The sequence below is a fragment of the Anopheles stephensi genome, unplaced genomic scaffold (assembly GCF_013141755.1).
Source record: "Anopheles stephensi strain Indian unplaced genomic scaffold, UCI_ANSTEP_V1.0 ucontig90, whole genome shotgun sequence".
Lineage (NCBI taxonomy): Eukaryota > Metazoa > Arthropoda > Insecta > Diptera > Culicidae > Anopheles > Anopheles stephensi.
In genome coordinates, this window is record NW_023405461.1 from 1 (window position 1) to 14,376 (window position 14,376).

The 14,376-nt window shown below is 47.1% G+C and overlaps 2 non-coding genes across 2 annotated transcripts; both read left to right on the forward strand.

Moving 5' to 3' along the window:
- Positions 1-13,343: 13,343 nt before the first annotated feature.
- Positions 13,344-13,450, forward strand: LOC118517279. Its single transcript, XR_004908283.1, has one exon. It is a non-coding gene; the product is annotated as a U6 spliceosomal RNA (small nuclear RNA).
- Positions 13,451-13,916: 466 nt separating this feature from the next.
- LOC118517280 lies at positions 13,917-14,023 on the forward strand. Its single transcript, XR_004908284.1, has one exon. It is a non-coding gene; the product is annotated as a U6 spliceosomal RNA (small nuclear RNA).
- The last annotated feature ends 353 nt before the right edge of the window (positions 14,024-14,376 follow it).

The window sequence follows — 14,376 nt, forward strand, 5'->3', positions numbered from 1 at the left end:
CCACCCTTAGGAGGGTATTGATACAATCGAGGATTAACGTGACATTCGATACAACCAGATCGGTGGATTAATGTGCTCACAATACCCGCAATTGAGCGTGAATATGATTACCTCAGCTGGTTTGGTGAGTTACATAAGTTTTTGTGAGGCTCCAATTTCCTACGCGACTGATGTGTGATATCAGCGGCACTTCAGGAGCACTGCAGCTGTTTGAGCGATATCTACTGTACTGGAACTAGTCTATTTCGCTAGGGGACGCCACCTTACCACAACAATTAAATACAATTGAACCTAGAATTCCACCCCACCGCAATCTTCTTACTCCACCGGGGCCAGTTAATTGTCTTTTCGTTCTGTTTCACATTCTAGCGGAAACGACCACTTTTACTTCCTGCGCTGTCCTGCGGCCTTCATACGCCAGACAGCGCACAAACCTAAGCACCCTAGCCGGAGACTTGTTTCCCGGTTTCTGTGTGTAAAAACATTCGCAATCGTGTGCTACGCTCTACCGGCACGCAATTTTGCTGTTAATGCCTTCACCGTTCACTTTTGCTCTCGTTTTTGGGCAAGAACCCTGAAGGAGCCTCGGCTTGGGACTGCCTTGATGCAGAGAGGGAGCGGTCAGCGGTCTTTAATGGTAGAACGTACCAGCCTGATTGTGAGAGGTTTTGCGAATAACTGCTTCAGCTGAAACGCCGTAAACAGTGCTGGCTTCTAGGGTCTGGATGGAGAGAGAGAGAGATACTCTGTCGGAGGAGTTGTCTCGGACAGGAGTTCCTCGTATTTCTCAGCCGTCTGCTTGACTTCATCCACACCAAACATAAAAGGATTAAATCTGGATGAATTTACCAAACGATTCTCGATACATCGTTCGATGAGTCTGATTTGGCTTGGACAGGCAACGGCCAAAGTCCCCAGGCGTGTCTCGAGAACATCCATTATCGATTTTATAGCCGGAAACAGTAGCAGTGCAGGGAAGGTAGCAGTAGTCTGGAAGCATCGGGATTTAAAAAGGGCCGGACACCCGAAACTCGATACCTTCGTCGAGTCGGGGCCGGATTTGAAGAACATTCCTTCCAAGCAAGCTTGCCCATGTTCTCGACCGGGCAGGATCCGATCGTATCGATCCGGTAGCACAGCAGGCGTACTCGATGTACGGATGCAGTAGATGCTCTCGGCAGACTAACTTTGGAGAGACAACAACACAAAAAAATCTCGGATGGTGACAAGATTATGTTTATGAGAAATTAATACCGCCACTCTTCTTTGCTCTTACCAAGCTTCTCTGTCTTCCTCCTTCCGCTCAAAAGAAGCTGAGAAAGGTTGGACCAAACCAAAGGAGGATGCCCTTTTTTTCTCGAACGAGAAACCAAAACAAGGCAACATAAGCATAATCCAACGGGCGCTCTTTCGTATTATGCGCTAGATTGGGGCTGGCAACCATCACTACCCAAGGGGCGACACTCTCCAAACAATACCGATCGTTTGCTTGAACCTTTGGAAGATGATCGTCACCGGTGTTCGATTGTCGCGATGCGCTTGACAAATGCCACGATTTATGGGCAATTCCAAGGAACCGAGCACATAATCGACCGTCGCGAGACGGTTCTAAAATATAATCGTCTTCCCGAGCGTTTGGAGCTCCATTCCGCGCAGTGAAGATCAGCGCTAACCGCAGCCGGTAGGGGGAAAAGAATAACATGGGAAACAAAAACTCACACAAAAACCTGTTCCAGAACAACATGCAGCAGGCGAGTCCGACCCGACCGAAAGGTGGGTTTGTTCTCACTTCCATTCATTGTGGTGCAATCGAAAACATGCAACCACCAGTGGTCCCGGCCCAGTGGTTCGGTACAGGGATATAAAAAAAAAACCCGAACAATCCTGCCTCTAATTGAAAATCCTGTTTCACATCTGGCTCAGACCAACTGTACCCGCGTCGGTTGCCACATATGCTGTTCAACTGCAACCTTTAGTTATGATGAATATCCTCAATCAGTGAGACAAAGCCCATCGGTACGGAGATCGGACGCATACAGGATTAAAAGAAAACCCCTTCTGGAGCAGTTTTTTTCCACTTCAAGTGCTGTCGTGCTAGAGAAGATATTCCTGTCGTCGAATATCGCTTACGTGCAGGATGCGTCCGAAGTGATCCCAATGCCGAGAACAGATTGTGCTGCGGTCATCTCCACAGTTATGAATGCTTACCTGGAAAGGGACAAGGAAGAGAAAGAATTTCGTTATTAAAATGGTTCAGCAATTGCACTGCTACTGCTATACCCCTACTAGCGTAATATTCCCTCCGATTCTCTGTAAGTTCTTTGTGCTACGTCCAGCAAACGATCAACGTTTAGTGGATAATTTGCTGAGCTAACTAAAGCAATCGCCGTGCGTAATTAAGACGATCGGTAAACAAAAAATCAAAGCAACCCGCCATAGAAACGAACACTGCAGGCACATCACTCTACAAGATAATTAAACTGATAGAGCAGGCCGCCCGTGCTTCGCATCTGTCACTCGCGTCCATCCAGATGACGCTACTCCCGGGATTTCCTTGCACGACGAAGCCAATTTTCTTCCGGTCATCTTCTTCGCCACTTCAAGTATGGACATGGTGCGTGTACATAACCTTCAACATGATCACTTTCCCCCGAACGCGATACCGTGGGCATCGTGACGTGTCTCGCTGCCCAAGCCTTTCTCAAGCTGGTTTTAACTCTCTACATCACTTCCTCACGCCCAGCACACCAGGATGCAATCTGTCAACGCCAATTCGAGCGATCCGAGTTGCCGATCCGCAAGCGACCGACGGCTGATGGATGGACAGATCGTGCGCCTCATCCCAACGATTCGCCCGGAGGAGCTACAGGTCTGCAGCAGCAGTAGGCCGTGGTGAAGTGTTGCTCCGGTCAGCTTTATAGTGCCAATGAGCAAAACCTAATAAACAAAACCGGACGAAAAACCCAACGGATGCGAGTGTGTGGTCACGATGACGCGATATGGTTCAATCCCTGGAGTATGGGAAACTGGTACTGGGACGCTCAAACATAATCTCCCCTGCTCGGTTACGTCAGGGTGTGTCTTCTTGCAACCGTGCAGCGGAAAGCATGGCACTGCAATGGCTTCACTTGCCGGCCGTGGTCTGGGTTTTGGGTGCTGGTTTTACCCCATTTGGGCTCCCTTTTTCGACAGGGAGTTTCCCGAAGTGGTACTCAAAAATATGTTCTCAAGAGGGCTCGCCTGGAGACATTACAATTGCTCAACAGCACCGGATCAAGTACAGTCCATATCTCCAGCAGTACTTCATCTTCAGTGCTGCTACAAAACCGAATTGTCACCGTAATCTCTCGTAACAACAGCAACAATACAGGCGACAGACCAACCACAACCGATCCAGGAAAGAATAGCCCGCACAACGACGCTCAAAAGCCCCATTGTCTGCAACGCCATCGAAAGAAGCATATAAACGACCTAATTTTGTCGGAACATTGTCACAAACCGTTTGCTGGAGCTGATGTGACGAGCAGAGGCGGGTGTCCACCGTTTCATAAAGTCACCGCCAATAGCTTGAGCCCTGGAGGTAATGTCCGTAATCATCGTGTCATAAATTGATCCAAATCAGTGTGCCTTCCCCGGTTTGATTGAACGGATTCTGGAAAGATCTGACACCGGTACGGCTTTTTCGGTTCGGAAATCTTCACGCCATCTCAGAAAAAACCTCCCCGACCACGGATTGCACTGATGCAATAGCAGCTTGAAGGGATATGCGCCCTCCACTAGTCGGTCGGAGCCCAGCGGGCTTTTGATGGTGCGATGTTTTGACTTGATTTTGATTGCCCTAACGGTACCCCGGTAGTGTGGAACCTAGGTCTCAGGCCCGGCCCGCTCCAGGGTACTATTAGAAAGAACCGATCGATTCCCGATTCCATTATCCGGCCAATGGCCCACAGATGCGCCCGCGGTTTAGCGGCGACGGTGCGATGGTGACTTGGAATTCTAGCCTTACCGGATGGAGGAAATGTAGGAACTTTGGCAGTGATATCTCCCGACTGCTGTAACCAACACCTCAAAAAAGGTCAGCCCAGTGTGTGTGTGCGTGTGTGTGTCTCTAGAGATCTAGGGAGACATACACGTCCCACGTGTAGAACTTAGATGTATCGCGGATGTTCTCCGTGGGCAGAGAACAGATCGGTGTAATCGGGCTACTACGAGGATCGGACGAAATTGATCCATTCTGATTGACTCCAGCATGCCGAGGGAGGAGGATCGCACGTGTATGCACTTCAGCCCCCAACAGTTTCCCCCCAGTTCCCCTTTACCTCTCCTCCCATTTCACCAACAGCAGGAGGTAAGCTGCAGCATATCGCCATCAAAAGACAGGCGGCGATAAATAATGTAAACAGCAATTAGCTCTACCCTTTTATGGGTGAACATTTCCTCGCCCTCCCTCGAGGGCCCTTCCCAGACCTCCCTTCGTTCCCTCTGCAGCCACTGAGTGCTTTCTACCGTTCTACCGTTGGCCCGGCACTTCATTCTAGACGGCGCGCTAGGTGGGATTTAAATTAGCTAGCGCGAACTGTTCGACCGCTTCACGTGCTTTAAGACTTTTCGCCCCCAAGTTCTTGGAGATGCACCGTGGAAAGCGATCGGAGAAATGGTGATGCTGCTTCTAGGCCGTGTCTGCACGCAACACACTCGATCATCTGGCAGGGCACGGATGATGGACGCAATGTGGTGGATCGTTCTTACGCGTCGCCATACGAGATACGAGATTGCGTCAATTAGAGGGTGCGCAAATGAACTACCAGATAAAACCATTAGCCCATTTATGCTGCTGCTAGCCCCGTTCAACACGGTGGCGCCTGCAGCGAGCCACTCTTTCGGCAAGAAACAACGGCATCTCAAAAGAATTTCTACTCCACAAAAGCGTCCCTAATTTGGCGGATCGTTACCATTTGATGGTCGACTCACGAACGTTTTTGCCCTCAGCGCCATCATCTCAGTGGCCAGAATTCACAGCAATAATGGGATAGGAAAAAAACCCGTAGTAAACCGTAGCAAACGGCAAATCGATACAGTGGTGTCTGTCGCTCGTTGTATTAGCTTCGCAATTTAAAACAATTCGTTTTCTTTCGTCACTCGCACCCGGGGTTGGGCCCGTCCGTGATGGAATCCATTCGGCACTGTCTTCACTTTTTCTATGTGTACCTTATAAACAACTGCTCCCCGATCGGTCGCGGATCGCAACAAGTGCTTTATGCTGCTTTTATGTGCGGCTCATCGGTTGTTAATGTGAAAGCTGCGGTTGCAATGGGGCATCATCGCATTGTCCCGTACGACAACAATTACACACTTTTCTAGAGCAAATGGAGCATGCATTAGGCATTGAAGGGATTTATTTTGACAGATTTCGCTTTGAGGCGATTCAGGATGGTAATTTAGGCCATCAAAAAAACATCTTAAGAAGTTTTTTGTCCGGAACTCGAGAAGAGATTTTACCTCTGACCTACGGGGTACATACAAAGAATGATTGCTGATCGATCTATTAAAGCACTCTCTCTTAGAGCGAATAAAACATGTACAGGTTCTTCGTTTTCCCTCCTGTCGCTATAGTACTCGATGAAATACAAGTTGAATTATACTGATGAGGGATATCAATTATTGCATCGACATCGATACGAAACCCCAATAAATTTAATGTGTATCTGTTGTATTCCTTCCTCGCATTTGTCGAAAAGCAATAAACAATTCGCTTTTGAAAGAAATACTCTAAAAAGATCTTAAATTACACCTCATCCTTACAGTCACTTATCATCCCTTTCGAGCAACCTTTCTCTAGTTGGAAGGATAACACACACACACGGAAAAAAACGTTCAACGAAACCTCAACCATATGTCGTCCAACTACAACGGTTTACAGCGGTTTCGATGATTCAATTCCACCCAAAACATGACAGCAAACGACCACTTGTTTCACAATTCCTTCACCGCTGCCTGATAACCCAACCGGTCAACCGGTGCTCCGTGTGCCTGCTGCCGGTATCTTTCGCCGCCTAGTCAGCAAGGACTCGGGTGAAGCAGGTAGCTACGATGATATGGTTTCTTCACTTTCGTTTCAGCACATGACATGACACGACTTTCGCTCGCGCGTCGCTGTCGAAGCTGCAAACATCGAGAGGGAATGCGAGATCGACACGGACACCAGACATAAAATGGAAAGGAAACGTACGATTGCATAGTGCGAAACTGGGGTTTGTGATGTGCGTGTGTTGTATCGAGCGGTGCGTACGTGGTAGATCACTCTTTACCCTAGAAGGGAAGTGACCGACCGAGCCGGTGCGCCCTACGAGTGGGAACAGCAGACCTGGAAAACTGGATAAACAACACGGCGAGCCGGTACGATGCTGATGATGCAATGATGGATGCAATTGGGCTTGGGGAACCGAACCGTTCGATGCCAGCCCTTGCAAGCAGGTGTTTTCATTCAATGAAGACCCACATTTTAAGCTCAGTCCTTTTTTCTTTGCTATCAAGATCTACCAAGAACCCCTATACATTCCTGAAGACACTTCAGTTGCATTCAATCTTCCTGTTTGGTAGAGTCCCACGGGAAGATTCATTGCTCACCAGTGCGCAAGATTGATCGAGCATTATTTATTCCGGACAAAGAATCCTTCACCGTGGAGCTAGCTCACCTAACCAACGTTGACAAAAGCCACCGATTACGGGTGCCCGTTTCTCATCGCCTTGGAGAAATTCCACACCGTATTAACCACCGCTGATGAAGATGTCAAGCGGGTCGCGAGGACCCTTCGCGTGGATGCTTGAGTGCGTACAATTAATCCCCGGGGCTTTCTTCTGCTGTCCCTTCGCTTAAGCTGCGGTGACAACATTTCTAGCTTTCCCATTATCAAACACACGGGGAGGGGGGGAAGGCATAATAAAAAGGTAGGGTCACAACACACTCCCAGCACACTTTGACCCTTTGGACTGTTTTGGTCAGGAAAAAAAAAACCAACGAAACCCCTCCGAACCGAAACCGAACGCAACGGAATCGGTTTCGTTCCATCGTGACAATCGTTTCGTATCGTTTTCTTTTCTGGAAGTGAAAGTTTTTTTTTGTCGTTGAGCTATTCGGAAGCACTTTTCATCACCATCAACAACGGGCCGGCAAGAAAGCTCCCAACGACAAGACAGCTTCTCACACACAACCATCCTCGACCGTGACCGACCGACCGGGTGGAGTTGGCGAATAGGTAGGAAAAAAAAGCTTCAAACGAGCTGATTAGTAGGAGAGAAAATGATTCGTTTTAAATTTAGTTTTAATCACTCTGACTCGCTAGCCGGCATCGGTTCACGGAGGCGGTGTGGGTTATGAATTTCAATTCCAAAAACCCCTGAGCGACCCTAACATTTTGCTACACTTTCCCTCCGGTGTCCGGAAGGTGGCAGGTTGTGTTTTTTTGGATATTGACTGTTTGTTGAAAGCGAGTCGTCCGAAAAATCGTCACCAGCGCCATCGTTGTCGTTTGTCAAACAGTAGCGACTCGCGAGGTTAAGTCTTACGACTGTGACCGTCCGCTGTCAGTTTGTGTATGCATAAGACGCCGAAGCGTTAGCTTGTAGATGAGAAAGTTAAACGGCAACACGTAAATTAAATACACCCTGACAGACCTAAATGCCCTAAACTGGAGTGACAGCGGATGAACAGTAACATCGTCATCATCATGATCGCACAAGCGCTGCTGGACACTCCTGCTACATAATGCACAATGTAGTCGTTCGCTGTCATCAAGTCGCGCCATAAACGACACACACAAAAAAGGCAAGTGATAGGCTTTAAACGATCATTAATCTGCTTGATGCAAAATGATTATAAATGCCCACACTACAGCTGGTGGAAGAGAAAAACAAAAGAGCCCGTTTTCGGGCACACACAGCAACAGCAACAAAAAAATCAACATTAAATTAAACGAACATACTGTTCATTTCATAATCTCATTTTTCACTCTCCTGCAGCGTTTTTTCACCCTTTCTTCCACCACCTAGCTGCTTTTCAACTGCATCACCACCCCCCTCATAACGGTAAGGTGTAAATTTATTTTTCAACACCTTTTAATTGAATTTTAACAAGCGTCTACCGAAACCGTTTCACCGTACGCAACAAGTACAGAGTGTTTTGTTGGGACTTCACTGTACTTCACCACTTCTTCGCAGACGAGCGTTAGACGAGCCTTAGAGACACAATGGATCGTGGGGGTTGATTTTTGTTTTCTTTCCCTTTATTGGTGGCGTGTTGCCTGAGCTTGCTCCACAATTTGTCCTTTTTTGGGGCGTTAATATTCTTTCCAAGGGCCAAACGCCGACGGACGTCAGTGTGAGAAAGTAGTCATGGCGACCCCGCTGGCCACGTGAGCATCGCTGGTCAAAACGGTTTTGGAGGCGTCTCAAACGGCCTGTGCTACGATCTAATCGATCGGTTTGCATCGATCGGTTCGGTCAAAATAAGGGAAAATGCGAACCCACCTTAGAACCTAGATCGGATCGGGCAGGTCTGCTGCCTGCATTCTGGTGATGAATTTCACTTTTACACCATTCATTTATCATTCTAAGCCGGCAGCCTCGGTTTTTTTCGCTTTGGGCTAGCAGGTAAGGTCTCTCGGCTGTCGATAGGTTGGGACCGTACATAACAGTACATTTGAATCGATTTAGGCTGCAGCAATAAAAAAAGCCACAATTCACAGGTCAGCGTAGAACAAAAAACCAAATCTGGGCTTTCCTCAATAATTAGTGTTAATTAGTTTTACTTGTCGAATCCATAAAACCAAAACAAAAAACCTTTACCTGCAGTCACCTTGCCGTAAAGAGATCGGAAGCACTAACGGAAGAAAAAATCCCCCCTTTGAGCCCAAGTTGATTGACTTTTTTTGTTGTCTTTCCCGATCAACAGACAGACAGCAGCAATTTCAATTAATTTCTAAATTCAATATGTTCTCGGAAGCTCGTCGACGCTTTAGCGGTCGAAAAAAAAAATGGAATCAGAAAAGGTAAACAAAGACCGCAAATCAAAGACCTTCCTGCAAGGGTTTTTGCTTTTTTTGTTTGGGCGATTCTAAGAAGAACTCGCAAACCCATCAGCCATTTTGATTGTGTGTCAAAATTATATCCCCACCCGAGCCCGAGAACCCAGGAAGTCCCGAGGCTCGCGTTGAAGGCCATCATTCACATCTTCAGATCGCGTTCAAAACTGCACAGCCCGACTGCATAATTTTCACTTTGTTAGAATATTTTTCCCCTTCCTTTTTGCTTTTGTGGGCTTTTATTTGAAGAAAACACAGCACGAAATCTCGTGTTGATTTGAGCCCTTTTTTTTTGTTTGGTAAGATTATCCGACGCGAAAGGATACGGGCGTGCAGCGAGAACGAAAGACTCACGTTCCTTCGGATGCAAGCGACGAACCTCGCCCGACGAATAATCGGCACCACAAATTATGACCACGGTATGCTCCGTCGATCTGATCCACCGGAGCCCGGGGTATCGATCGTCCGCCGTGAGCAATTTATCGACCGTGGCGTGAATACAGTACCCGGCTGGCCTTCAGAAAAAAGCACGACGCACGCAAGGACTTGCGTGGCCAATCGAGGAAGCTGCGCCGCGTTGCGAGATTAAATGGAGAAGGACGCAGAGAGAGACAGGTAAAAACGACAATAAACAGGCATAACAAAATTAAACACACGGCTACAAGGTAAGGATGGGGCAAAATAGGGATTCCAATTTTCAAACAAAAGGGAACGGCGGTCGTTGAATGGGCAGGGCGAGTGGAAGAGACGTAATCCTTCAAGGGATGATATATTCCTCGAAATCAAACCGAAGGAATCAAACCGAGATTTCACGAGGAGCGGGGGACAAGATTTAAATTGTTTACCACCCGCTAATTCGGCTGGTATTCGAAGGACACGCTTGGACGGATCAGAACATTTTTCGAACACACGATACACGCATTCAGGAGCTCGGTTTCATTCCACCTTGCAGAAGAATAAAACCTTTCCACAATATCAGTCTTTGGCTTGTGCGGTGCGGTTCGGTGTTGTTGCCAACTGCTGGCGGGTTTATAGTAAACACACACTCAACGCCACTGTTATTACATCGTTCGCGATGAGAGTTGTGTCACGTTCCTTGTGCACGGTGCAAATAAAAAGCAACAAAACATAAGCAAATACAACGAATGCACATTAGTGCACGTTTTGTTGGCAAGCCGAGGGCGTGGAGTCGAGTGTTATGAGATAAACTGAAGTGCAACAACACCCTGCTAGGCGATGGCGGGCGAGTTATCTGTCAAGACCCTCAACACATTACTTAAATTATCTACCCATAATATCTTCAGAAAGTGCCCCGGCTCGGAATTGCTTGCAAGCTCGCTTCATGACCGTGAGGCTTCAAATTAAAAACCTTCAGAAGTAAATAAGCTTGCGACATGGCAGGAATGATTAACATCGTCTTTATTATTGCTTCTGTCCTTCCTCATCGCCATCGCCATCTGTACCGCGCACAGTAAATTCCATTTATCGATATAACATTGTCAGCCCGTGACAGTGACCTTTATGTGCGCAAATGACAGATTGCGTGATACATGGTACACCGAAGCCCTTGGATTATTGGCTGACTGGCTGGCGATAAACTCTTCCCTATTAGCGCTTTAAATGGAATTATCAATACCAGACGGAAGCGATCTTGCAGAGCGCAAAAAAGGACTTCCCAAAACGCGGCCCAATGACACTGAAGGACAATAAAGGTGAAGGTAAAAGCTTTTCAAGAGCTCTCACCCCCAAAGGTCCATTCATACGCCCTCTGAAGAGCTGGAGAAGAGGTTAAGAGACGGTCGTTCTCACGGTTACGCGCGATATATTGCTTTACTGCACCTGAAGAAATGGCATCAGTTGGGAAATTGGTATCTCTTTACGGGTAGGTGAACTGCCAAGCGGGGTTTTCCCTATGGAAGTTTTAATTGAAGCAATTCAAAGACTTCATCTCCGAACTCTACCCGTGCAAGTTCTCACAGATTTTGCATTGCCACCCTGACCCGGGTAATTCCACATTCTACACCGATATCTACAATTATTAAAGGACGTTTCGAGACCGTGTCTTGTCTCGCTTACCTGGACCAAATACATTGTGCCGACCGATTGATTGTCACCCGTTTGCGCTAGTGTCAGCAAATCCTCGTGGTCCGTTACGTGGCGTGTCTTTGAAGAGGCGCCGATGAAGGACGGCGTTGGACGGCTGTCGGCAGGAAAATCGATAGCTTCCACTGCACGTGCACACCCCGATCCCAGGTCACGTTCGTGGCCTACTGAGTGTGTTTGGTGTGTAAAATCGATATCAGCAGCAGTAAGTGGAATTTCGCCCCGGGTGCGTCACGATAGCGTCACAGTAGCGCATCGCACCCTCCCGAACACACGAAAGATCACCTGGCAGTGTGTGTCCAGTGTTTATTGAGACAGCCACCTGCAAACCGGTTCCTTCCCTGAAGATACTATCAAACGACTACCCGCCACAAACAGGCTGGAGCTTCTTTGTTTTTAACTGTTGTGTTTTCACTGTCCACCGATTTGGAGGTTGTGTCCCGCGTTGCTCCTTCGAACAAATCTAATGGTACGCACTACGACACCACGAAAACCGGCCACCGGTCGTAAAGAACGCACAGCACCTGCACGCTAGGACTTCAATCTCGTGTGCCCGTCGAGGAGCAGCAACGCAAAACCGGACACCATTAGCATCGGAACGAAACTAAGAGTCGGCTGAGCGAATCCGAACGAAAGTAAAAACTTTGGCTGCTCTCACTCGACCATTTTCCAACCAACATACCAACGCTCCCACTGGCCAATTCTCTCACCAATGGGGGATTTGCTGTTTTGTGAAGTTGTTATTATCCTCCCCTCAGAACATCACTTGTTGCGTGCTGTTCCGTCCGGCCAGCTCACCTCCAACTACCTTACTGCTGGGGTTTTCCCGAACCCCAGAATCACACGCACACACGCAAACTGATAAAGCCCACCTGTGATCCGCGTGTACGGGCGGGAAATTAATTATTCATATCAACCGAAAACAACGGTTGACCGATTTGTGAAAGTTTTCACCGGCATTCACCACAGACACACACGCTCGGGCGTTTTGATTTCATCGGCAAATTTGCAACCGATCTGAATTTTGGCTGGCTCTCTGTCACTGGGATCACCCACCTCCGACCACCGTCATCATGCCACCGAAACACTTTCCCTATCGTTCACGGCCAAAACAAACGAACCGTAGGGAATTTAAATTCAACTTTCCTCGTGTATGTTTACGCCACTTCACAAAACAGTGACTCTTTTAGGTGTAAACTGTTAGCACAAATTGTCGCCCCCACACACACACGCTTTTTTTGGTGGCCTTAACGCCAAACGATGTGGTTGCTCTGTTTACGCCAAGCAGAGCTCGGACAGCTTAAACTCGCGCACACGGTGTGTTGATTTGTTTGCCGGGAGCGCGTATTTTGCGCCTGCTTCGTACCACACGCTGCTGATCGACCGCGTGCTTGCCTTGACGGTTAAAACACGAATGAAGCGATCGGGTCGGTTGGTTGCGCGAGCAAGCCCCATGTGAGCGGAGTCGGTGAAGGTGTACACCGAGGCGATCACTCAAATGTGGCCTTTTAAAACCGAAAACGCTCTGTACTTTCCACAATAATTTCTCTAACGTAACTTCTTAGACAGTGTTGGAGGAGAAGTTTGTATAAAAATAATGTCAAAAAGGGTAATTTTTACTATTATTTTAAACATTTTGTGTCGCGTGTTGATTTGCTTGAAAGGGAAACGCCTGTTTGTATTTGCTTGCTGCGAGCGCTCAGCTTCGCTTGCTCTTGCTCTCCTCTCTTTCTCATCTCTTCTAACGCATGGACTCAACTGCCGACGAGTTGCTCGGGTTTCGATGAGTTCCAGCATACGCGCATGCTGCTGAGTGCTTCTTGGTCGCATATACACTCATGCCCTTTTTGCCTTGTGACGATTTTTTTTTTTCTACTCAATGCAAATTTCAAATTTGAGGGCAATTTTCGTGCTTATGTTTAATAATCTATAAAAGAAAATTTAAAACTAAAAACTCATGTACAGCAGTAGATGAAGCTTTCACCGTTCTTCTCACTTAAATTCTACCTGCACATTGGCTGGTGGAAGAGCTATAATTGAAGCAGAACCTTATAACAGTCGCGCGGAAGGATCAAGAGCTTTGTGAATATCCTTTATCCATCGCTAGAACTAAAACGGATGACAGACGGGATATATACCAACCCATTTGCCCCCTCCCTTGTCTTTGCTTCGGCAAGACATATACTAAAATTGGAACGATACAGAGAAGATTAGCATGGCCCCTGCGCAAGGATGACACGCAAAATCGTGAAGCGTTCCACATTTTTTTGTGGAAATTTGATTCACTTGTTTTAGGAAAATAATTACCTTCCTTTGAAACAGGTATTTACAATGATGGACGATAGAAAAAGACCACCTTAAAATGCTTTATTCAAGCTATTGCTTTCGATTCTTCATTGAGATCTAATCTCAAATTTGTGTATTTAGAAAAAACAGCGAATATTGTACTATAATAATTCTTTGGTAATCTCAGGCTTTCAGTAATGATAGAATCCTTAAGACTGTAAGAATATACAAGTTTTAAAAAAAGGAAAACAGGTATATCAAATCAGAAAACAACAACAGCTCTTTTCCGTTGAATTCTACCTGTACGATGGCTTAAGGATGAGCTGTAACTGAAACGAAACCTTACAACAGCCACGCAGAACGAGCAAGGACTTTGTGAATATCCATCGCTAGAACTAAAACGAAGGGTCAGATTGTATATATACCAACCTGTTTGCCCCCTTCCTTGTCTTTGCTTCGGCAAGACATATACTAAAATTGGAACGATACAGAGAAGATTAGCATGGCCCCTGCGCAAGGATGACACGCAAAATCGTGAAGCGTTCCACATTTTTTTGCAAAAGTGCGCTGTACATCGGGTTTCCGCACTTTATTTGTAAAGTTGTGCCTAGGTGGGAAACCTATTTGTCTATCATTTGATCCAGCCAAAAGAACAAACATCCTCAAAGTGTTTTGCAAATTCGACCAAGGCTTGTTACACAAACAAAAAACAGAATGTGCGCTTCCTGTACAGCTTCCTTCTATAAAACACTTCCCCCAACTACAACGTTAGTAGAGCGCTTGCCACAAACACAGTACTCAACATGAAATTCGTATTCGTCGTGGTCCTGTTCGGTCTGCTAGCCGTGATCGGCCACTGCCAGGCTGCCGGTGACGATGGAAGCGTACAGACAGCAAGTAAGGTGGA